The sequence below is a fragment of the Urocitellus parryii genome, chromosome 1 (assembly GCF_045843805.1).
Source record: "Urocitellus parryii isolate mUroPar1 chromosome 1, mUroPar1.hap1, whole genome shotgun sequence".
NCBI lineage: Eukaryota > Metazoa > Chordata > Mammalia > Rodentia > Sciuridae > Urocitellus > Urocitellus parryii.
The window spans coordinates 213,164,577-213,187,347 of NC_135531.1; the positions used below are offsets into that span (position 1 = coordinate 213,164,577).

General features: G+C 41.7%; 1 protein-coding gene across 1 annotated transcript in view; it reads left to right on the top strand.

Annotated features, from left to right (window-relative positions):
• Tanc1 (tetratricopeptide repeat, ankyrin repeat and coiled-coil containing 1) overlaps nucleotides 1-22,771 on the top strand; it is a 229,778-nt gene that overhangs the window by 13,312 nt on the left and 193,695 nt on the right. The window contains exon 2 of the mRNA XM_077802626.1: nucleotides 19,316-19,423. The gene's annotated coding sequence lies outside the window, so the exon portion shown is untranslated. The remainder of the gene's footprint in view (nucleotides 1-19,315; nucleotides 19,424-22,771) is intronic.

Consider the following 22,771-nt stretch of genomic DNA (forward strand, 5'->3'; position numbering starts at 1 on the left):
CTTTTATTATTGACACAAGAGTATTGCTAACAAACTGTTTTTTTTTTTAAATCAGTATTTAAAAAAATCCATTTACTTACTCAGACTGTGAGAACATGAGAAGCTTCTCAGACTTTAGTAGTATTTTGCTCAAGTGTGTTTTAGAATAATAAACTTTATTTAGATGGAGCAAGTGTGTGTACCACACTCAAGTCATATGTGCGTGTTTATTACGTTATTTATGAAGCCTGCTCTTGCCAGCCAGGACAGCAGACTCCCTAGGGAGGTTCCAGATTCAGGGGAGGGGGTGAATCCTCCTTACTGACTTTGTGTCTTATTTAGCAGTGGAACACTTGCCTCGTGTGTGTGTGTGTGTGTGTGTGTGTGTGTGTGTGTGTCCCTGGGATTGATCCCTAGCACTGCAAAAACAAACAACAACAGTAACAACAAATCCATGTGACCCGGTGTGGTGGTACACATCTGTAATCTCAGCTACTCAGGAGGCCAACCTCAGCAACTTAGTGAGACCTTGTCTCAAAATAAAAATTAGCTCAGTGGTAAAGCATCCCTGAGTTCAATCCCCAGTATACTCCCCACCCCCTCAACAACAACAAAACCCAACAAAAAAACATGTGAAGGCAAAATTAATATATTCTAAGTTTTGAACTGGAGATATCAAGGAGCAGTTTGGAGACTGTTTGGACACTGATGGGCCCTGCATTCTTGGTGTTTATGGGTAAACCAAATGTCCTGTCAGGTGTTCACAAGTCTTGGGGTATATAGCTTTGGATCTGGCTTATGCAGGGAAAGGTCTCAGTAAGACACAGAGTCACACTGCTTCCTGCCCATGTAGTACCCATTCCTCTGAGAATGAGCTTGATTTCCTAAGGACCCTCAAGTCTAGCTGCACCTGAGTTTTTTTTTTTTTTTTTAACACTTTTGTTTATCTCTTTCTTTCCAGAATGTTTTGTTTAAGGAAGGTAACCCCCCTCAATTGTGCAACTTCACGTACCAAAAATCAAGCCAGGAGATATCAAAAGCATGATTTCCCCCTTTGCCATTTCCCATTTCTATATGGACAGTGATTGTGTTCTGAGTCAGTGGAATTCATAAAGAGAGATTGCTTTCACAGGCTTTTTTTTTGCTTCCTTCATTAAGAGGAGCTTTATCCAGCTCAACAAATAGAATATTCTTATGAGTTTGCAGAGGTCAAAAGTCAACATGAAGGTATTAACTCTTTGACAAATTAGAAACTATTTTCCTATTTGCATTTGTCAGAGAGTTATGGAGGCCTTGCGTTAATTTTCACAGTAAATGCTTCTTTTTCTTTTCTTTTTTTTCCCTGGTACTGGGGATTGAACCCAGAGCTGCTTTACCACTGAGCTACATCCCTAGCCCTTTTTTTATTTTTTACTTTGAGACAGGATCTTGCAAAGTGGTTGAAGCTGCCCTCAAACTTCTCATTCTCCTGCTTCTGCATTCCAGGTTGATGGCATTTCAGGCGTGCATCACCATGCCCTATTCAACAAACACTTTTTTTTTTTTTTTTTTGGTGCTGGAGATTTAACCCAGGACAATGAGCTAATCCCCAGCTCTTTTTAAACTTCTTAAATTTTGAGACAGAGTTGCTTAGGGCCTTGTTAAATGGCTGAGGCTGGATTTGAACTTGCAATCCTCCTGCCTCAGCCTCCTGAGCTGCTGGGATTACAGTTGTGTGCCACCTTGCCCAGCAACAAACACTTTGAATGCTGTCCATGTGTCCTGAAGAGTTTGAGGCCCAGCCCTGTGTCTCAGTCTGAGGAGACTAGTGCATACAGAGTATTTATGGGAGGTGTTGGGGAGACATAGGTGCCGTAGGAGAGGAGGAAGAGGAGGAGGAGGAGGAGGAGGAGGAGGAGGAGGAGGAAGAGGAAGAGTAGTCGAAGGCAGAGGAGGAGGAGGAAGAGCTGGTACTGGGTCAAGGAACAGGGGAGGAGGTGAAGGACATGTAGAACTTTGCCAGGTGGGAAAGGAGGAGAGGAGCTTTCTAGATGAAGGGAGCACAGTGAGCAGAGACCGAGAGGCATGACATACAAATCATGTTTGGGGGTTGTTACTAGAACAGACAGTGCCTGGCATTTGGGTACAGTGGCAAGGAGGAGAGAGCCAAACTGCAAAGGCCTTGCATGCCAGGCTAAGAAGGACGGACTTGCTCCTGTGAGCAAGTGATAGCTGTCAGAGGCTTTTCAGCTGGGAGATGATGTAATCAGATCTTCGTGTTGGAGCAAAGCTTTGGCAGTGGTGGTGTGGAGGAGACTGGTGTAGGGACAGATGGGCAGCAGGGCTGCTGTCTGCTAAGAGGGTTTTTGAAGTGGGTCAGGTGAGAGATGATATTTGAGGCCTGAGTTAGTGGGAAGAAGAGGGTTAATGCCTTTTAGTTGAATACCTTTTGGTGGGCATTTAAGTTGCATTAACCCATGAAGTATTCACAGAAAACTTCATGGGGTGCTGTTGTCATCCTTCTTTTGCAGAGAAGGAGGGGCTCAAAGCAACCTGGCTCAGCTAGGATTTGAACCCATGTTGACTGCCTGTGCCTCTGTACTTTTTGTTACAAAACAAAATTTCAGTAAATTGAGGTTTGAGGATCTTTTAATAACAGTTCATGAATTGGGCAACATCCACTCTACAAAATAGACAGGATCTCTGCAGGGCATGGCAAAACAAGTTAGTTTTTGTAAAGTAGCTTAAATCAAACAAAAGAAACATGACAATGCAAAAAAGCAGATTAGTTAACATCAAGTTACTTTCCTTGTATAGGTTAAAGCAGAGGGCATTTCCTTACCATGCTGCTCAGGTTGACTGAGCCCTTTTTTGATTGGTTGCTGTGAGTCTGGGTTTTTGGAAAACTATCCTATTTGGGAATGTGTCTTCTGATTTCTTGAAAGGAAGCAGGTTAGGTTTTGTTTTGGTGATGTGCAACCTTAGCATGAGTTACTCCATTTTTGAATGGGTCTGTTGGAGTCTAGTTCAGGAGCTCAATCTAAATTAATGGCATCCCCAAATAATTACTTAATAAGGGGGAAATGAGGACACAAAGAAAGGGTACACCTGGGAGGTGATTTTTCAGTGAATAGAAGCTTCTTCCAGAGTAGAAAAGGAATACTTGGCAGCTGACTGACTGCAGGTAGAGAATTTCCAGACAGGCACCAGGTGTGGATGATGAATGCTACTTGAAACTGAGTTCTCTTTCAGGAGGGGAGGGGCAGTGTGTGGGGCTTTCTCTGGGAGGGTAGTTGAGAATTTAGTTCTTCAAGTGGCTCTCCTGCTTTCTTGTGGACACTCCTTTAAATGAGGGATTCATCTCTTGGGTAGGCATGGACTTAGGACTTTTGTAGGGAGGCATGGGTATCACATGGGACCCTACCCAGGACACTCAAAAAAGTGTAGATTTCCAGGCTCTGACCATAGGTGGTGCTCCAGTAGAACTGGAGTAGGGCCTGGGAATCTGTTTTCATCATTCTCCCAGGTTCAGCGAGGCTGGCTGAAGCAGGATCCTACATTTGCCATTGCTTGGTTCCAAATGGCCTAGGCTGTCTTAATTTTGCTTCTTTCAGGGAGCTTTTGTTATCTCCTCGGACAATATGATGTTGATCTCTGGTAAAAAGCAGCACCTAGGAAAATTGCTTAATTTTGGGAATTGGTGTGCATTTGTGTTAAATTCTGCCAAGGATGCTTTTTAGTTATTTGAATTAACATGCAAAAGTACAAAAGCAGCAGCCCTTCAAAATCAGTTTTTAAAAATATTTTTGTAGTTGTAGATGGACACAATACCTTGGTTTATTTTTATGTAGTGCTGAGGATCAAATCCAGTGCCTCACACAGGGCCTACCACTAAGCCACAATCCAAGCCCCAGGTTTTTGTTGTTTTTTTAAGTGGACCTTTGGCAAGAGATTTCTAGCAAAATTTGATTCTAGATTTTTTTTTTTTTTTTTGCTTATAAAAAAGGTCTGAGGAAGGAATCTGGGATGTGGAAAGTAAGGAGTTGTTGGTTTGTCTAGGGATAGCCTAGGTTGTTACTGATTAAAAGTCACTGAGGGACTGGGTAGCTTTAGTGGAAGGTGAATGGCATGCATGAGGCCCTGGGTTTGATCCCTGCACTCACACACCCACACCACTCAGTTCATTCCTTGGCACCCTACTCCACACCCAAAAAGTATTCAGCTCCTTGAAATGTAAGTTTTAAGTCCAGCCAACTGTTTATTAGACCATTGGGTTGTAATCACTATGACCACCCTAAGTCCCTCTCCCCCTTTGTCATGTGTGCTTGGTGAGTGGAGACTTTGAAACCAGACAGGCTGGGTTAAGGTCTCTGTGGAGTCCCTTAGTTGCACTGTGTTCCTGGGCAGATCGTACAACCCTGCTGAGCTCATTTTCTGGGAATTTGGAATGCACCTACTTCTGAAGGTTGTTTTTAGAATTGGGTGGCGTAAAGTTGAAATACCTAGACTTGAGCTGGCCTTAATTTTGAGAGCTGGCGGTTGCCTCATTCCGCACAGTAGGCACCTGCTTACCTGCTGGCAGTGCAGTTAGGGCTGACTATGTGCATGGCTCACCACCATTAACTGCCTCATTCTGCTTTTCCTCCAGGGTCAGGAGGCATTCATCCACTCCTGTGTGGTTGTGGCTGACGGTAATACATAATGGTTTTTGTTTCAGCTTTTATATCTTTTTTGTTGGTGTCTGGTTCTCCTTGGGATTACTTTTGCTTCTTTGTCTCTCCAAGCCAGCAAAGTTTGAGTTTGCTAGCTGCTTGGGCTGTTTCCTGCCTTCTTCATTTTTCTGATGTGAAGGAGGGAGAAATGTCTTCCTCTTAACTTCCCACCTTTGCTAAATACCATGACTATTTCCTGTTCCAATGACAGGGCTTGTCAGCTCCTGGCTTCTTTTCCTTAGTGCCCATCCTGTTGGGGAGGGGACAGAAATGTTCATGCTCACTGGTTGTTCAGCCACTTAACAGAAGCCAGCTGAGCCCTTCCTCTGTGCCAGGATCCATGCTCAATGCTTTCTTTAAAATTATTTAATTCAGGCCTCATAAAGATTGTAAGAGAGCAGGCTTTCTTGCTTACTGCACCCATTTTGGAGATGAGTTTGCATCTCCCCAAGGTCTGATAGTTAGGTTAACAAGTTACCCAGGTACCTCCTTCTGGGTGTCACCCTTCTGTCTCTCCTTAGCTCACTTCCACCATAGACTTCGCAACTGGCATATCCAGGGGTAGACAGCTTCTGTCCAGAATTGATCAACTTTTAAATCCTCTAAAGGACAGGGTCCAAAGGTCAGTTTTAGTGGTATGGAGTTGGGGGTGGGGCGGGGAAAGACATTTGGGCCATCACTGGCTCTTCAGAGGGAGAGCACACTAGTGGGATTAAGCAGGGCTATTGCAGCCATCTGAGACTGTGCACACTCCTGCTTTTGAATGGCTCATGAAAGACACTGCCTGCGTGTGCTAAATGCAGATTTGAAGGTGCTGTTTCCAAAATTAATTTGTTCATAATATCCTTTCTGTTTTTCTGCCATTTAGTCTACATTCTCCAGTGCTTTTGACTGAGTTCCTGGGGAGATTATAGTGCCCTTAGACTCTCCATAATAATTATGAAGATGTGTATTCTTCAGGACTACATATTTGACCTCTTCACTTGACTCTCAGCATCAAAACATGAATGGGAACAGTGTAATAGAAAGAGCAATGATTCTGGAGCTAAGGAAACTTGGTTTGAAATGTTAGCCCTCTGCTAATGCCCTTACAGAAGTTGGATCACTTCAGGTCCTCAGCTTTTCACCTGTAAAATGAGGATCATTGCTTTCAATGAGAAAGAAGGTATTATATGTCTAGAATAGGGTTTGGTGCATAGGTAGGTACTTGGAAGTTCCCTTCTTGAGTCAATGTAGATTAAATTGTATGAAACTCTGGTAGTTAAAAAGATGAGTATTATGGTTTCCGTACTGGAGGAAGTTAAAATCCAGTGGGCAAGGCTGACACATCTAAATTCATCATGAGGAGGTTAACTGCCAAGATCCAGGTGGAGACAGGAGCAGAGCCCAGGATCATTTCCTCTGCCCTGAGGGTTGGGAGATCTTTTCCTTCCCAGAGGAGGTTATGCCTAAGCCCTCTCTTGGAGGATTGAGTAAGAATTAACTAAGCAAGCAAGGTGGGATGGGTTACAGCCAAAGCCACAGCCTGAGCAATGGGTGGGAGTGTTCAGAGCTTTACCCAGACTGGCTTAGCAAATGAAATGCCGGACGCAGGCTGTACTGGGGAAAGAGCCTTGGTAGCTTGCGGGGTGTGAAGTTACCAGTGGATCAGGCTGAAGCACTTAGACTTGATTCTGTAGGGGATGGAATCAGTGAAGGCTTTTAAGTAAGGAAGGGGCGTATCTGCTTCAGCATAGTGATAAGCAAGAATGGGCATGGGTTTAGGAAGGGTGGGAGAGAGGCCAGGGAACCAGTGAGGAGACCCTTCTGTGGCTAAGGTGATGACTTGAACTTGGGCAGGAGTGGGAAGGATGGAAAGGAATATAAAAAGGCCAAATCAGTAGCGAATGATGAATAAGAATAGAGGGGCAGGAAGAAGGAGGAGTCTAGAGTACTGCTCCAAGAGTTCATTGTAAGTAATGGTGGCCCATGATGCTGCAGTGGGAAGGAAGAATTCAGGGGTAGAATTAGGATCTCTCAAATGCAAATCAAAACTACACTGAGATTCCATCTCACTCCAGGGAGAATGGCAGTTATCAAGACTACAAGCAACAATAAATGTTGGCGAGGATGTGGGGGAAAGGGTACACTCATACATTGCTAATGGGACTGCAAATTGGTGCAACCACTATAGAAAGCAGTATGGAGATTCCTCAGAAAACTTGGAATGAAATCACCATTTGACCCAGCTATCCCACTCCTCGGTTTATACCCAAAGGATTTAAAATCAGCATACTATAGTGATGCAGCCACATCAATGTTTATAGCAGCTCAGTTCACAATAGCTAAACTATGGAACCAACCTAGATGCCTTGCAACAGATGAATGTATAAAGAAACTATGGTATATGTACACATTAGAATATTACTTAGCCTTAAAGAAGAATGAAATTATGGCATTTCAAGTAAATGGATGGAACTGGAGAAGGCTAAGTGAAATAAGCCAATCCCAAAGAACCAGAGGTCAAATGTTCTTTCTTATATGTGGGTGCTGATTCACAATAAGGAGCAGGGGAGTGGCTTGAAAAGAATAGAGGTATTTTGGCTTAGGTTGGGGAGTGAAGGGAGGGGAGGGGACATGGGAGTAAAAATGATAGTAGAAGGAATCGGACATTATTACCTATGTGCAAATATGATTACATGACCTGTATATCTCTACATCATGTACAACCAGAAGAATGAGTAGTTATACTCCATTTATGTATGATGTTGTCAAAATGTATTCTACTGTCATGTATAACTAATTAGAACAAATAAAAGAATTAGGGTTTCTCCTCTAAGAAGATGAGGAGTTGGGGCATGAGGCATTGAAGTTGCTGTGGGAATCAAGATAAGAGTTCAGCGAGTAATTGGACATTGTCTGTAGGCTTTCAAATCTCAATGGAAAAAAAAAAAAGCCAGGGCTGGAGATCAGAGGGAGTTTATAGATTAAAAATGCACCATCACTGATGAAATGTTAATGATACATGTAAATTTTCAGCAATGATTAAGAGGATGTAGTATTTGGTAGGACAGAAGATCAAAATGTCAGGGTCTGGAATAAAAGAAAGCCCTATTTTTAAATTATTATTCTTTTTTTTTTTTTGGTGTTGGAGAATGGACTCAAGACTCACCTATAATCTTAAGTACTCTATTACTGAGCTACATCCTTGGCTCATTTTTTTTTTTTTTTAATTTTGAGACAAGGTCTTGATAAGTCCCCCAGGCTGGTCTCAAACTTGCGATCCTTCTTCTTCAGCCTTCTGAGTAGCTGGGATTACAGACATGCCCTCCTGCACCTGGCAGAAGTCTTGCAAACTCTTTTGTATTGTTTGGCCAATCTCCCACATTCATGCTTTTAAGAAGATTTTTTTGGGGGGATGTGGGAGAAAACACTAGAAATGATTAATGTTGTACGTTATCAGGTGAACTGGAAACCAAGTGGCAGAACATCAAAATAACCTCTGTGACGGCACTCTAATGGTATTATGCATAATTCCAAGTTGTTTGATGCTCTGACAATAATACCATTCATAGGGGTTTAAGACTTTCCACCTTTCACATACGTTATTTCAGTCAGAATTAATCATGCCTCCATCTGTGCTCTTAAGCCATTAAAATATTTTAAGAATTATAAATGTTAAATCACGCTCTGTAAAGTTTGGAAAAGGAAAGAAAAGGATAATAGGCATTTAATGCAACACCATGATTTTATTCTCTTAAATTCTTTTTGTATGTGTCTTTAAAAAAAAAAAATAGCTGGTTTTCCCCAGTTCTCCTTAGCGTTTACATAGCTGCTGTTGCGTGGAACTGCACCATGCTTCTCTGGGCTTCACTTGTGCCTTGAACTCGTGCCCTCCTGTCAGAGCGGTGTTAGTTTTCTGCATTGTTGCTCTCTCCTCCTAAACTCTTGGGACCAGGATGGCCTGTTGGTCATCAGAATCAGGGCATAGAGAAAGTTTTCAGCAAATAATCCTGAAGGAACAGATAGGTGTCTGTCTGGGGCTGTGCAACATGTTTGGTGGAGACAGTGGGTATCTTGGGTGGTCTTCAGCCAAGGGAAGAGATTCGAGTCCAGCAGTCTTCCCACGGCCACACAGCAGCTACCTATAGGCCAGCAACTTCAAATGGGAATTCAGTTCTCCTAACCCAAGCCCAACAGTATTTCCACAGTTCTTCATATGAGAATTTTCAGTAGGTTTTGCCAGGGAAAGAGATGACTCAGTTCCATTTAGAGTAAGTGATCCGGAATTTTGGCCTTTTGCAGATATTTAAGAGCTGTCGCATGTGTTCGGGGGATGATGAACTGGGTTCATTTCTCAGCAGCACTTTTGACAAGTCTTATTGCTCTGAGCAAGTTATGTCACATATCTGGGCTTTAGCTTCCCATTCTTTACTCAGTGTATTGGGACACCGACATCTTTAGGGTTATTGTAAAGTTAAGTATTAATACATATGGAGCTTTGAAGGTGGCACCTGGCACAGGGTGGGAGCTCACTAAATGCCAGTATAACTTTTTTTTTCCAGTGGTTGATTATAAAAAAATAATGCCCACGATGGTAACAGTGATGAGAAAATGAATATTTGCATCCAGTGTTCAGAGGATCCAAGGGGACAGTCTTCTGGAGGCAGGTTGTCAGTGTGCTACATATAAACCATTTGATCAGCAGTTTTAGAAATTTATGCCAGTGAGGTAATTGTACAAATGCACCAGGGTATATCACATGGACGTTCAGTGACATACAGTGAGTGGGGAAAACAAATGTTTACTTCAAAAGGACCTTGGGAGAAAACTGGTCATGCATACAGTGGAATGTTCTCTTATAACAATTAAAAATTTTTAACAGTGTCTCTATACAGGCTGAGAGGGAGTTAAATGCAGCAACATGGAAAGGTGTCTTTCTCTTGTTCAGTTGAAAAACAACAGACCACAGAATACTACCTACAGGAGCTCCCCCTTATCTGGGGTTTTGCTTTCTCTGGTTTTAGGTACTTACCATCAGCCATAGTCCAAAAATATTAGTGTTTGACTTGATTTTTTCAATGAGGGAAAGACCACATTTATATGACTTTAATTATAGTATGTTGTTACAGTTGTTTTATTACTGTTGTTAATCTCTTATTGTGCCATCTTTATCAGTTAAACTTTACTGTAGGTATGTAAGTATAGGCAAAAGCAGTATATATAGGTTTCAGCACTCTCCAAGGTTTTGGACATCCACTAGGGGTCTTGGGACATGTTCTCAGTGGATAAGGAGGACTGCCATATGGTATAATCACATATATGCTATATTTGTCACAGTATGTATTATATATCTATTTGACACATTTACTATATGCACAGGTTGTAAGCTAGGCATTTAAAATGGATACATGTATATAGAAAAAGTTGGAAAGGTATTTGTGTGGTAAGATTGAATAGTTTTCTCTTTTAAAAACCACCTTATGTCATTTTCATTATTTGTATATTTTATAATCCAGATTTTTTATTGGTGCTTTATAGTTGTACATATTGTTACATATTCATACTTGTACACAATAAAATAATGAAATATAGCCAGTATAATTTCCGAGTATTTCCCCTTTCTCTCTTCCTTTCCTCTACTCTGCTGATAACCTTTCTAGTTTCATAAGATTCTACCCTCCCCCATGCATACCTTCCCCGCCACCCCCCCACACACCTTTTCCTCTCTAGTTTCTATATATGAGGAAAAACATAAGCTGGGAACAGTGGCACATGCCGGTAATCCCAGTGGCTTTGGAGGCTGAGGCAGGAGGATTGTGAGTTCAAAGCCAGCCTCAGCAAAAGTGAGGCGCTAAGCAGCTCACTGAGACCCTGTCTCTAAAATACAAAATAGGCCTGAGGATGTGACTTAGTGGCTGAGTGCCCCTAAGTTCAATCCCTGGTATCCCCCACCCCCTGCAAAAAAAGCCCCCAAACATAATGACTCTTGACCATCTGAGTTTGTTTATTTTGCTTAATATAATGCTCTCAAGTTCCACCCATTTTCCTGCAAATGACATGAGTTCATTTTTCTTTATGGCTAATAAAATTCCATTGTACATATCTGTGTGTGTGTGTGTGTGTGTGTGTGTGTATTCATACTTGTGCACAATATAACAATGTGTTATATAAACATATACATACATACATGCCAACTTTTCTGAATTCATTCATTCATTGATGGACACCTAGGCTGGTTCCATAGTTTGGCTATTGTGAATTGTGCTGCTATAAACATGGATATGCGTGTATCTCTATAATATGATTACTTTAATAGTTTTTTTCTTTTTTATGCTGGAGATTGAACTTGGGGCCTCATGCATTATAGGCAATACTCTATCTCTGAGCTATATCCCCAGCCCTGATGACTTTGATTCTTTAAGATAATTACTGTGTAGTGGTATAACTATGTCATGTGGCAGTTCCATTCATGGTCTTTTGAGGAACTTCCATACTGAATTCCATAGAGGTTAGATTAATATAATCCATGTTTTTAATAACACAAAGTATTTCTTTCAATCGTGAAAAATAATCAGGTATATTCCCTTTCTCTTCTTCCCAAGTTTCAACTCTTTTCATTTTCTCTTTAAAATTTTTATGATAATGTACAAAGCCCTCTTTTGAATTGTCTGAAGAGAAGACATTACTTTTTCTCCTGAATTGTTTTTACCCCATCACAAGTAGCATGTGAGTGCCCACTGTGTGAATGACTGCTGAGCTTCGCCAGTGTGTTTGACAGTGCAGGAAGGGCAAGTGGCTTCATTGTACCCTCATAGGTTCTTTGGCTGGGGTACAAATTAAAACAGATTAGTAGGGGACACCCTATTTAATTACACATGCATGGGAATCCCACAAAATATGAAACTCAAACAAGAATCAGATCACTGAAGATAAATGATGAGAAGGTGGTAAAGGGAGGAAATGTGTGGTGAATAGAGATTATCTTGTTATGCAGATAAAGTCTCTGGGGTAATAAAAGTTGTCTGGAGCAGCTTTCTTTACGATACAAATACTTTAGTAATTTATATTTCCTTGATAGATGCACATTCTTTTACAAAAGGACAACTTCTTAGAATGATCAGCTCAGAATATGCCCAAGAAGTATGTTTTGGAGTAGCTTGTTCTGATCTCCTACAGTCATATTTTGGGATGGTGTATCCTGAGTCTCACCACAGTTTCACTCTGTCATTTAAAGAGTGTATAAATATTTAAGCCACTCTAATGAAAAACCTTTGGAGTGGTTTGGGAAGAGTATCTCTAGTACACTATAATATCTAATTTTAACTTTCCAAAGGGATTTCTAACTCTGAAGAGATTATAAACTGTCAGTGGGCCCTAACCTTTTTTATTTCATGGTTTACAGAACACAAAATAGAATTGTTTGTAGTTAACTGTAGAAGCAGAATGTCTTTTGAGGGAAAAGGGGAGAGGTGGGGAAAGGGGAGGAGAAGGGGAGTAGATTGTAAAGGAGGGATGCATGTTAGAATACAAACTAGGACAGTTCTCGTTGAGAAGGAAACAAATCAGTTTGGAAGTCTGTTTTCAATTTGAGGTCATCATATTGTAAAAAAGTTAATTATATTTTAAATTTGCAATTTTCTTCTTAAGCTTTACAACTTAATAATCAATTTGTTTGTGGATACTATGATATTTTGCTAACTTGTAAGTGTTTATCTTTACTGTGTTGGGACTTGAGAATATGCTTCAGATTATAAAGTTGAAATCAGGGCATCATGCATAAATTATTTTGAAAAATAATTCCTCCTTGAGGAGGGAATCCATGAGATGTCTGTTTTTAATCTGTGGTACCTGGGGTATGTTTCAGCCTGCTTTTGAAGTTTGTTGAAACATGTAAACCCACTGTCAGTGAAAACATAACAGCCTTGCTGCTGGATCGAGCTGGCTGAGTTTAAACCTTGCCATTTCCAGACTGGTTGTGAGGATTTGAGGGTGATGGCATGTGTGAGATACTGTGGCCTCGTCCAAGTGTTCAGCGCAGGCTAGTTTTTCCCAAGCCCTGAGCGTAGCAGTGAGGACTTCCTGGTGTGTTGTCAGGTTGTTTGTAGGAGGCTGGCCTGCAGCTCTCTCTGCTCACACTGTGTGTGATCTGTGTGAGCTGGTTGTGGAGGTGGCTGGCTAGTGGGCCTGATGTTGTGTATTGAAAATTACTACACACGGGAGAGCTTTACAGCATAATGGATGGTTACTGGGTGCTTGTGTTAGTCTGTATTACAGAGCACTTTCTGTAGGGGTGGAGTGTGAATTCCAATGTAAAAATGTTGATCTTTGAAAATGCAGAGCTGGGCTCCTGATATCAGCCACTTGAGTGATATCAAGTCTGCTGGAGGCTAAACAGATCCCCCAGGTGTAATCCTCCCTTTCCCACAGCACATTTTTAGGGGGTGGATTGTGAGGGAGGATAGGAGGGATACTTAGAAACTTTAATCTGAGGATCCTTGTCCACTCAGGGCTTTAACATCTTCTTGTTTCACAGGGTGGTTGGATAAAGAGAACTCTTCCCAGATGGATGAGTGTTCTTATTAATATCTGTCTCCAATCACTTTGCCTCCTCCCTCTACTCCATGTAAATCTTTCCTATCCTTTAAAACCCAAATTTCTTAGGATAGCTTCCAAGGCAGCACCCAGTTGTACCCTCTTCTTTCTGCCTGTTTGAAAAAGAAGTTAGTACTACCCTGTCCCCTCTTGCCTTGGGGAGAGTCCTTGGGTGACAGCTGACCTGAGGGCTTGTGCCTTCTGTGCTGAGCCTCTCCTGCCTGGCCCACCCTGGTTGCTGTGCAGAGCTGCTGATTCCGTTTTTCATCTTTGTCAGGACTGATGCACTGTGTCTAGGAAGAATCCTCTGTGAGGTTTCCCACTCAGCAGTCTTCTCTTGTTTAACTTTAATTAAAAGGGAGGGGAAAAGATAACTTAAAAATAACTTGGTATATGTCCTTCCTTCAGTGTTTTTCTTTTCACAGACACATTAAATAACATAACCATACTTTATTTTTGCACACACAGTATGTATTATGTCATATAAATATGTGTTCTTCAAATGATTTATAATCATTGTGTGTAATTCATTTTCAGCTTAATAGATATATCATAATTTCCAGTTATTTACCTGTTTCTGAATTTTAAATGATACAGCAAAGAACATTCTCCTTCCTTATTGAACAATTTCCATTAGTTAAGCTGTATTAACTTAATACAGTGCTTTTTAAAAATATTTATTTTATAGTTGTAGTTGGACACAATACCTTTATTTCACTCATTTATTTTTTATGTGGTGCTGAGGATTGAACCCAGGGTCCCGTGCATGCAAGACGAGTGTGCTACCGCTGAGCTACAACCCCAGCCCCAATAGCATGTTTTTTTTTCCAAATAAATTTGTAGAATCTGTTTATCTTATTGGTATTCTAGCAATCACTGTGGTCTGATAGGACCCAGCTAAATTTCATAGGATACATTCAGATACAAGTATTATCGTACTGAGCATAAAGCAGAATTTGTATACCAATAGGAAGTGGTGTAGGATATACAAATAAATGTTTAGATAAGTTAGGCACTAAAGAACTTCAGTGTATTCCAATTAAAAAAGACACCAGCCAATAGCTGTTGTTCCTCTTTGTGTGTTTGAGAGAAAAAGAATGTGTGTGTGTGTGTGTGTGTGTGTGTGTGTGTGTGTGTCTTGAGATGCAGAGGGTGACAAAAGAATCTATTTATAACTGTGGGACATAGACCAGAAGAAAGATAGACTACCAGTTATGGACCTTGTTAACTTTGGAAAAATGATGTTTTGGCTAAGTCTAGAGACAACAGAAACTGTACAGTATACACCCTGTATTGTAGTTGGTAAAGTTTCTTGTGGAACATGTGTTAACAGTTCTAAAACTGCTCTATGTATATATGGGGGTGAAACAAATAGTTAAGATGATGAGAGGGAAGTTATAGTAAGCAAGCAGAGAAGGCTGGAAGGAACCATTTAATATGGAATTAGAGTTAACAGCATCAATAAGAACTAAATCATTAGTTTTAGCTTAATATCAATGCAGAAATAAATACAGATAAGCATGCCTGGTGGGTTGGTATATACACTGGTGTTTCCTAGATCTGTCCACCGAGAAGGCTTAGTAGAAGTGACACCCCAGTAGTAACAAGCACACTCACATTTGGTTCCTGAATACCATTCTCCAATAACCGTACCCAGGATTCCTTGGAGAAATGGGTAATTATAGATCTGAAGCATCTTGCAGTGCCAGAAAACAAAGAAGTACTTGAATAACAAAGGATGTAGGCACGTCAAAAGGATATGGGAAAAAAATGGGGGGGGGAAGGATATAGGAGCCAACCTCAAGGAATTCATAAAAGTCAAAGCTGGACTAATTTGGGCAACAAAATAGTGTGGTACTGCATTGTAATCCATAGTATAATTTATAAATGTGTACATTTACACTAGGAGAAGAGACTCGGAGTTTCAGATAATTTGTGTAGGTAGTCTCCCTTCCCTCCTTGAGTGTGGGTTCAATTTTTAAATTTAATTTTATTTTTTTAATTTTTTTTTTAGTTATACATGGACACAATACCTTTATTTTGTTTATTCATTTTTATGTGGTGCTGAGGATCAAACCCAGGGTCTCTCACGTGGGAGGCGAGTGCTCTACCACTGAGCCACAATCCCAGCCCTGGGCTCAATTTTGTAACTCGCTTTTTAAAGGAAAGAGAATGCAAAGGGAGGAAAGAATAAATTTACTGTAGAGAAATCTGACAGACTCTACTCTAACCAAGCAATCCATTCACTTGGCCAGAGGCATACCATACTCTTAGCTCCTGCTCCTAGCATGATGTGAGAAGGGCACCTCTAAGTTTTTCCCCCAGGCCCATAACCCCACCCTTAACCATTAGAAAAACTTCAGACAAGTCCCCACATGTCTCCATTGAGGGACATTGACAAAATACCAGACCCATTCCTCAAGACTGTCAAGGTCATGGAAAACAAGGGAATACCAAGAAACTGTAACAGGCTGGAGAAGAAGAAGAAAGTATGACAATTACCTACAAAGTGTGATCCTTGATTTGGATCCTGGAACAGAGAAAGGACATTAGTGGAAAACCAGTGAAACTCAAATGAAGTCTAGAATTCAGTTTCCTTTTTTTTTTTTTTTTCTTGAAGGCACCAAAAATATCACCACTCTGCAATGTTTTATTATGAAAGCATTCACACATAAAAGTTGAAAGAAATGGACAGTGAACTTTCACATGCCCACCATCTAGATTCTACAATTAAGATGTTGCCATCTTTGCTTTACTGCATGGCTACCCAGCAGCCCATCTTACTTTATACAGAGTGTCAAGTAAGTTGCACACATCAGTACATGGACCCCTACCCCAACAAAAGAAGACAAAACCTCTTTCAAAAGTTATTTCTACATTCTCTTTGGGGTTGTTGTTCAGGACCTACCAGGTGGTCCACAGGTGACACTAGGTTTATGTGTGTACCTCATTTGATGTCAGGACAGTGAAAAGTTGGAGATGTAGGTCATATAGGCATCTTCCAAGGTCATTGCAGATGTGTGGGCAGGTGAGTATGCTTGACAGATTGGATCTGTATATGTGGGTGTTGGGGTGTTTGAGCATCCAGGAAATAATAGTTGTTTTCCTGTAATGTGGGCAGCAGTGGGGAGGCTTGTGAGGCCTGGGGAGACTGGTCTGGTGCAATACTGAACTGTTAATGCTGATGTTGGAATGGACAATGCCGGAGCATTTATCTGGAGGGAGCCTAAGGCCTACATCACCACATCATTCTTCCCTTGCCTGGGGTCCCCTGAGAAAATAGGTAGAATGCCAAGAAGAGGGACTTTAGCTCTGGAAGGGGTAGCAGGACAGATCAGCACATCCATTAGGGGAGTGTGCAGTTATGCAGAAAGGGCAGCAGTCACTCCCTGAAGGCCACAGAGCTGGGGCCGTGCCCAGAGGAAGACCTTCCAGCTGCTAACAGTAGCACTATTCAGTTTGGGTGCATAATGATTTTAAAGCTAATCAGGAACCAAAGCCTGAGGCTGGACAAACACAAATATCTTGTTGAGGGAGCAAACATCTCGATTTTGTCAGATAGGAAGTTGCTGAGAAAGGTCAGAGTGATGTAATGGTGTGCACTAAGCTTTCATCCTTAAACAAATGGGCCCCTGAGGTACCATCTGCAGCTCTCCAGGCCCTTGGAAATCACTTTCTATAAATTAAATTGTCATAAGTTAGTATGGAGAAATTAGTGTGGTAGCCATACCAGAAGTAAAACCAGACAAAGGAGAGAAATTTCCACTGGAGTTACCTGCTTCCTCTTCCTCCCTTGTCTTATAAACAGATCTGAGATTTATTCTTTTGGTCAGATTCCTTGCTTAGCATATGAATATTGTTACCTCACCCAAATAGCCATCCAAAGTAAACTTCCCTTTCTCTTCTTAGGCTCACAGATAACTGCATTTATCCCTACCTTATCCAGTATCAGCTGGGGATTTTTATAAACCATCTTGCTATTTTGGGTTTTCTGTTTCTGTTGAGGAAGAAGCAGTGTTTTTGTTTGTTTGTTTTTTTCCTTTCATCAAAGGAATAGTTGTTCTGGAAAGGCAAGGGCAGGGGATGTTTCTCAGTCTAGATCAGAGGAAGAAAGTAGACGGCATTATGTGTAAGTGGTGGATTATGGATCTTATTTGACTTTTTCTTTTTTTGGTACTGATTATTGAAACCAGGGGCACTGTTCTAGTCAATTTTTCCCCCCTGCTGTGAGCAAAAGACCTGACAAGAGCAGTTTTAGAGAAGGAAATGTTTTTTTGGGGGGGCTCATGGTTTTAGAGGTATTAGTCCATAGAAGTCTGGCTTTATTCCTCAGGGCTCAAGGTGAAGCAGAACCTCATGGTGGGAAGGTGTGGCAGAGAAAATCAGCTGGGGATATGGCACCAGGAAGCAGAGAAAGACTCCCCTCACCACTGACAAAGTATATACCCAACAGCACACCCCCAATAGCCTACCTCTTCTAGCCATACCCTACCTGGCATGTTATCACCCAATTAATCCCCATAAGTGAATTAATGCACTGATTAGGTTAGTGCTCTCATAACCTAATTGTTTCACTCTAAACTTTCTAGTATGTGTTTCACATATGAGGTTTTGGAGGATACCAAATATTGAAACTGTGATAGGTATTTTACCACTGAGCTACATCTGGCTCTTTGTATTTTTTATTATGAGACAGGGTCTCATTTAAGTTGCCCAGGCTGGTCTCAAACTTGTGATCCTGCCTCAGCCTCCCAAGTAACTGGGATTATAGGCAGGTGCCCATGCAACCAGCTTAACTGACATTTTTTAATAAAACTTTTTTTTGGGGGGTGGTTCTAGGGATTGAACCCAGGGAGCTTTACCACTGAGTTATATCCTCAGTCCTTTTTTACTTTTTAGTGAGATAGGGTCTTGCTAAGTTACTGAGGCTGGCCTCAAATTTGTCATTCTCCTGCCCCAGCCTCCATGACCAGCCCAGTAAAACATATTAATGAAAACATTTCAGAGTAGAAGTCAGAGTTTACTGTATTCATGGCTTTGGTCCACCAGGGTGCACAGTGAGGATTTGCAGTGAATCTGTAGCTTCTGTTCTCAGGTAGGGAGACTGAGTCAGAGAAAAGACTGAAGTGCGTTTATGGAGCGTGTGGAGGGTTTGAGAGGCAAGAGGGTCTAGCCCACCAGGAGGAGGTGATTTTTGTGCTGCTTCTCAGGGCCGTGGCAGGTGCAGAAGAAATGAACTGAAGCTGTCTGCCTGGGTAGGTGTAGCTGGAGATTGGAGTGCAGTAGGGAAGGTCTCTTGGAGCCCAAGGGAAAAGGAGAGGGGAGGAGCCTGTGGGTAGGTGAGGAGCAGGGGAGGAAGCTGGTGAAGTGGGAAGGAAGAAGTAGAACAGGATTGAGAAGGATGAAAGCTTGAAACAGTTGTTGAGGGGCATGGAAGGGACTTTCTGTTTGGCTATTGAGGGCCTTTCTGGTCTGAGAATTCTAGTGCAGTGACCTCTCTCTGTGTGGCGCTCTGATAGTCTCTCTGTGGTCTTTGGGTTTGGAATGGAATTGAGAGGAACCTGAGTCCTGGTGCTGATACCCACAGTGTGGCCACAGGAGAGGCTGCAGAACATCAAGGATACAGGAAGGGGTGGGGGTGAGTCAGATGATTAGCAGTGGGGTCCACGAGGTTAGGGAATGGATAAGAGGACATGCTCAAGGGCCACCAGAGAGTAAGAACCTTGGGAGAGAAGGGGTGTGAGGGCTGGAAGGATAGGAGGTCATGGGCATCGAATGATGCCTCTATGAGCTGTAGCCCTGGGAATGACAGGTTAGATCCAAAAGCCTCCGAGGGGAGCCAAGGGCACCAGGCGTGGTAGGATCTGCCCTCACTCACTGACCCTGTGCTCTCTGCTTTAAGTGCTGTAAACTATCTGCTCAACCCCACAAATACATACTGACATTATCCCCATTTATAGGTGAGGCAGCCCAGGCCCAGAAAGAGGAAGAAATTGTTCCAGGTCACACAGCTAATAAAAGATAGAGTTGGGATCTAATCCAGGTGGTTCTCTGTGTTCTTGTTCCTTTAGGAGCTGACTACTGGGCAGAAGCATCTATCAAGAGAAAGGGTGGAAGAGAAACTTGTGAACTAAGGACTGCCCATTTATTCCTGGTGAATGAGAAGTTACCAAAAATAGGTAAGTGTCAGCGAAGAACTGGGGTAGAGGGTGGTAGGATTGTGAGCAGTGAGAGCTCCAAGAAGGAGAATTTTTTTTTTTAACCTGTGTTAAGAAAAATAGCCTGGAGAAGACCCTCTCTGACTACCCAGAGCCACCTGAACCAGCTCTTCCAGGTGGAGAGTGTCAACAGAAGGTGCAGAGTTTCAGTGGGGAAAGGTGAACGTTGTTGGTGGGTTGGTGGTGGTGGCTCTAGGACCATGTGAGTGTCCTTGTGCCTCTGAGCTGGGCATATACTCAAATCATGGTTAAAACAGTAAACTTTGTTATTTCTGTTTTACCTCAATTAAAAAAATAAGAGGTGGAGGGGGGCGGGAATGATAATCACCACCATTTACAAAACCTATTCCTGGTACAAAATGGGCACTTATTATTTGAATGTATGCTAGGGATTTTACTAAGTGCTTTATGTGTATTTTCATCTAATCCTTACTTTCAGAGATGATGTAAACCCCGCTGTACAGATGAAGAATCTCAGGTTTAGAGAGATTAGGCAAGTTGCCCAAGGTCAGACATCCGGAAAAAGGTGGAGGCTGGCTTATCCCAGATCCTCCTGACTCCAGAGCCCCTCTCTGTAACCCCTGAGGACTTCAACAACAGAAAGAAGGTTCCAGAGGCTGTGGGGGAGGGGAGAGGAGGAGAAAGTTGTTCCTAGAGGAAGGGCCTGGAATAGGGAAATGCTGGATGAGGAGATGGGGGTTGGGATCCGAAGTCCTATGGAAGGGACTGTTCTCTAGTATTGGGACTGGGCATGTGCTGTGATGGAACTGGCAGAAAGTCCAGAGGGTGCTTGAGGTTATAGGGAAGCACAAGGACACAGTGTTGGGGCATTTGGGACCTGCAGCAGGAGGGGATGGAGTTGTGGACTGTTTGGAGACCAGAGCCTGTTCCCCTTTCTCTTCTTCCTTCTGAGCTTCCCTTCTTCCTGCCCATCTGACCTGCCCATCAGGTCTGAAGTCAGCAACCTGATGCTGAATCGAAGTGCATCCATATGGGGATAGGAGGAGAAGGCAGTGAGGAGTACTGAGTATTTTTCTGATATTGAGAGGAAAATGCTCAAGCTAACTACCTGGCTTTGTGGACAGTCGGTCAACAGACGGCAGATATTTTGCAGTAGGTTTTTTTTTCTTTTTAGCAGGATGGTATGAAATACAGATATTAGGAATTGGATTCTTCCTGGTCCTCGTGAAGATTTTTTGAGGTTGTGACCTAAAACTCCTAAGGCATGTCTAGTCTTCGTGGTGGCCTGTGGTATTTGTTTCCCCGCTGGTGGAGATGTGGGTCTGTCTCAGGTGTGTAGGTTTGGTGAGGTGTTTGTGAGGTGATCGAAGCTGTTTATAAGGGAAGTGCTCTCTGGAGAGTTCCTGTTATCATTCTGCTTCTTTGTGTTTACTTTGGATTCAGCAGGATTCTTTTATTCTCCTGCTGGTGGTTTTAAATTCTGTGCTGAAAGGCAGACTTTCTGAGCCATGCTCTTCTGTGGTGACCGTGGAGAGCGAGGTCTGTGATTATGTAATAATTTTGAATAAGTAAAAAGATGTCTCATGGCAGATTCTGGAAGGGCAGCCTGGAAACAGCATCATTAGGGATTAAGTTGCACTGCAGTTGAATTTTGCAGCTGTCAGACGCGCCGCATTCGTCAGCTGTAACCTCCAGGTGTAAATAGACCTTCATCAGCATCATGGAAAAGTGCTGGGAGCATCCAGAGCCTGGTGGGATGCTACCATCCAAAGTCCTCTGCAGACCTTTTTCCTGGCCGAGCTGTTCTACCCCCAGCAGCTGGCAAGATCCCTAGAGCTTTACAGCAGGGGAAGGTAGAGGGTGTTTGCTGGTACCACATTCTTGCCAGTCTTTTAACTGATTTCCTGCCCCTTTCACCAGCTAAGAGCCATTTAGGAGCGAGGTGAAATTTGCCTTTAAAATGGACTGAGGTAATGATAAATAAAGTGGCCTTTGTTTTGAGAAATAATAATGGCTAACATTTTAATAACTGGCTATCTTCTGTGACTTTGTGGAATTGTGTATTGGGCTGTTTAAATAAGGGATTTTTGTCTTATCCGCTGTGTCCCTCAACAAAAAAAATGGTGCCTGCCACAAAGTAAGCACTCCAGTGAATGAAGTTACTGTAGATAAGGATTCCAAGGCACAGAGAGGCGATATTGCTGCCCAAGGCCACACAGTTAACAACTAGATGCCTTGAGAGCAGGTAGATTAAGAAAGTGGAAGTCACAGAGCGTTTGCCTTCCTGACCTTTTAATTGAAAATAGTATTGACCACCATTTTAGAGGAGTCTCAGTTTTACAGGAGTAAGTTTTTCCATCTATTAATAAATACTATTTTTGAATTTTATTAAATATATATATATAATTTCATATTTAAAAATACACTGTTGTAAGCATTAAGTAAGAAAGAACTTAGGATGATATCTGGACTTTGTAAGTGCTATACGTGTTTGAAAATTTGTCTTGGGTCGTTTCTTTTTTGAAGGATGTTTGATTGTTTAATTTTGAAGAAAAGACAAAAATATTTTTCAACTATGGAGATGTCTTTAAGAGTAGACCTGAATGTACAACCCACAGCATGGGAAGTTATACCCCATGTATGCATAATATGTCAAAATATATTCTACTGTCATGTATAACTAAAAAGAACAAGTAAACTTTAAAAAAGAATAGACCTGGATAACAAACATAATCTAATATATGATATGAAAGCGAAGAGTGAGGTCTGACTTTGGAATAAGAATATTGTTACCATCTAAACGCTATGTGAAACAAAACAGCTATGACCCAACAACTAGAATACAGCATTTTAGTTGGAATTGTCCATGGAACACCAAAAAGTTAGGAAAAGTTATTAGTTTTCTCTTGCTATTTTGGTTGCCCCAGGGTGACCTCAAACTCTTGGGCTTAAGTGATTTTTCTGCCTGAGCTTCCTGACTAGCTGGGGCTATAGATGTAGGCCACTGTGACTGCCTAGCCAAGTAGTCTTTAAACTAAACTTTTTTTTTTTTTTTTGTCCTGGGGATTAACTCAAGGCCACACATATGCCAGGCAAGTCTCTACCACTGAGCTATTGCCCCAGAAAGTTCTATTAAAGCAATAGCTTTAATAGCTTTAACCTTCTTTAACTTCTTTAATCATTTTTGACATTACAATTCTATCAGTAAGATACTTTTGCTCACACTTGAAACATTTATATATTTATAAATTACAGTCACACGCTTGTTTAGTAATAAGCTGTTTGCATTTTAAGATACACAAAGATAGAAATGAAAGAATGAGACAAGTAAATATGATCAGAAATTTT